Genomic DNA, 2112 nt, shown 5'->3' with positions numbered 1-2112 from the left:
GAGAATCTTTGGTATCAAAACCAATGAGATAAGAGTAAAAGGAAAATTCAGAGGAAAATCTAGTCTTAAATGTCTTTATAATTAATAAATACTTAACTAAGTATTCAAATTCTGAAGCCAGGAAGTAAAATAAATCTAAAGAAAATGGGAGGAAGAAATAAAAGCCATACTTAATTAAAGATAAAAATCCTGTCGAAAGAATAAATAAGGCCAACATATGGTTTCTTCAAAATTTCAAGAGAAATAGATTGATGGGGAAAAACATCCTTAAGCTTATACTTAAAACAGCGCAACTGTATCTCTATAAGTGTTTCTTATCTCTCTCCAAATGACCTAATAGCTGTGAGCAATACAAAAGGAACTGAGGTCAAAAATTCCTTAAAATCAGAAAGAATCTAAAATATTTTTTAACTATTTCTTTCACATGTGTATGAATCAAAAGTGGAAGCAATTTTTTTTTTTTTTTTTTGAGACAAAGTCTCGCTCTTGTCTCTAGGGCTAGAGTGCTGTGACATCGGCTTAGCTCACAGCAACCTCCAACTCCTGGGCTCAAGCAATCCTCCTGCCTCAGCCTCCCAAGTAGCTGGGACTACAGGTGCGCACCACTATGCCTGGCTAATTTTTGTTTTTAGTAGAGATGGGGTCTCGCTCTTGCTCAGGCTGGTCTCACACTCCTACCTCAAGCAATCCTCCTGCCTCAGCTTCCCAAAGTGCTAAGATTACAGGCATGAGCCACTGCATCCCACCAGGAAGCAGTATTTTCTAAAATAGGAATACTAAATTATGACTTTCATAAATTCTTGATTTACCTTTACTTTTACTAAAAAGATACTATTGATAGTCAACCATGTATGTTCATTGAGTTGTTTTTCTAAGTAGTGGTGATTCACATTCTCATCCCTTCTCTTGTGACCAAGGGCAGATGAGGGACAGTGCAACCTACACTGGCCTTCAGAAGATTTCTCCAATAATCTGGCCCACATCTACTCTACAGATAAAAGTGGCTAACAGCTTTAAAGGGATCTAAAATTCTTTTAGAGATTTAAAATTTAAACTTTAGAAAGGTTTCTTAATTCCCCCTGGACAGTGAGGACTATACAGCCTCCTTTGCATTCTTACTGGCTACAGTCCCTCTATCCTATCACAGACTTCTTGCAGTTTTTATTGGTCTCCACAATTAGAGAGGAAGCAATGACCAGAAACTCTATGCACTTCCCTCCACTAAATCCATGCATAAGAAATGGTGGCTTACGGAAATTCATCTCCCAACACCCTATGTTGGAAATTACTTTCAAGTTATCTACACAACAAGTTTAGGTAAGCTTTGTTCAAGATTAAACACCTTTACTAAAGTGTACACTTTAAGACTCTCAAGTCAACATACAAGCCAATAAAGTCTTAAGCAATATAGTACCTCAAATATTAGATGAATAGTCTGCACCTCTTAATCATTGAGTCCCTATACTTTTCATCCATTTAAAAAAAACAAAACAAAAACTAGGCCAGGCATGGTGGCTTACACTGTAATCCTAGCACTCTGGGAGGCCAAGGTGGGAGGATTGCTTGAGCTCAGAGTTCAAGACTAGCCTCAGCAAGATCGAGATCCCCATTGCTACTAAAAATAGAAAAACTTAGCTGGGCGAATTGGCGCATGCCTGTAGTCCTAGCTACTATACTGAGGAGGCTGAGGCAGGACTGCTTGAGCACAGGAGTTTGAGGTAGCAGGGAGATATCATAAGGCCACTGCACTCTAGCCTGGGGGTCAGAGCAAGACTCTGTCTCAAAACAAACAAACAAACAAACAAAAAAACCCCACTAAAGTTGAATAATAATAACAAAAGGTCACAAGCGTGAGGAATTTTTGGAGGGTGTATTCTTCATTCTCTATAATCTAAGCAGCACTCCAGCCACAATGTTATGAAATTATTCATCTCTTCTATAATAAAGTGTTTAAAAGAGCGATAAAGGCTGGGGTGGTGGCTCATACCTGTAATACTAGCACTCTGGGAGGCCGAGGCAGGTGGGTCCTTTGAGCTCAGATCAGCCTGAGCTAGAGCAAGACCCTCTCTCTACTAAAAAAAAATAGAAAGGAATTAGCTGGACAACTAAAAA

At 38.9% G+C, this 2112-nt stretch overlaps 2 protein-coding genes across 7 annotated transcripts in view; one reads left to right on the top strand and one right to left on the bottom strand.

Moving 5' to 3' along the window:
- Positions 1–2112, top strand: part of HARBI1 (harbinger transposase derived 1) — a 16724-nt gene that overhangs the window by 949 nt on the left and 13663 nt on the right. The window lies entirely within an intron of this gene.
- ATG13 (autophagy related 13) overlaps positions 1–2112 on the bottom strand; it is an 82110-nt gene that overhangs the window by 76912 nt on the left and 3086 nt on the right. The gene's annotated exons all lie outside the window — the stretch shown is intronic.

This window comes from Propithecus coquereli, unplaced genomic scaffold (genome assembly GCF_000956105.1).
Source record: "Propithecus coquereli isolate 6110/MARCELLA unplaced genomic scaffold, Pcoq_1.0 Scaffold227, whole genome shotgun sequence".
NCBI lineage: Eukaryota > Metazoa > Chordata > Mammalia > Primates > Indriidae > Propithecus > Propithecus coquereli.
The sequence above is the reverse complement of the archived record's forward strand: the minus strand, read 5'-3'. Positions and strand labels throughout refer to the sequence as shown.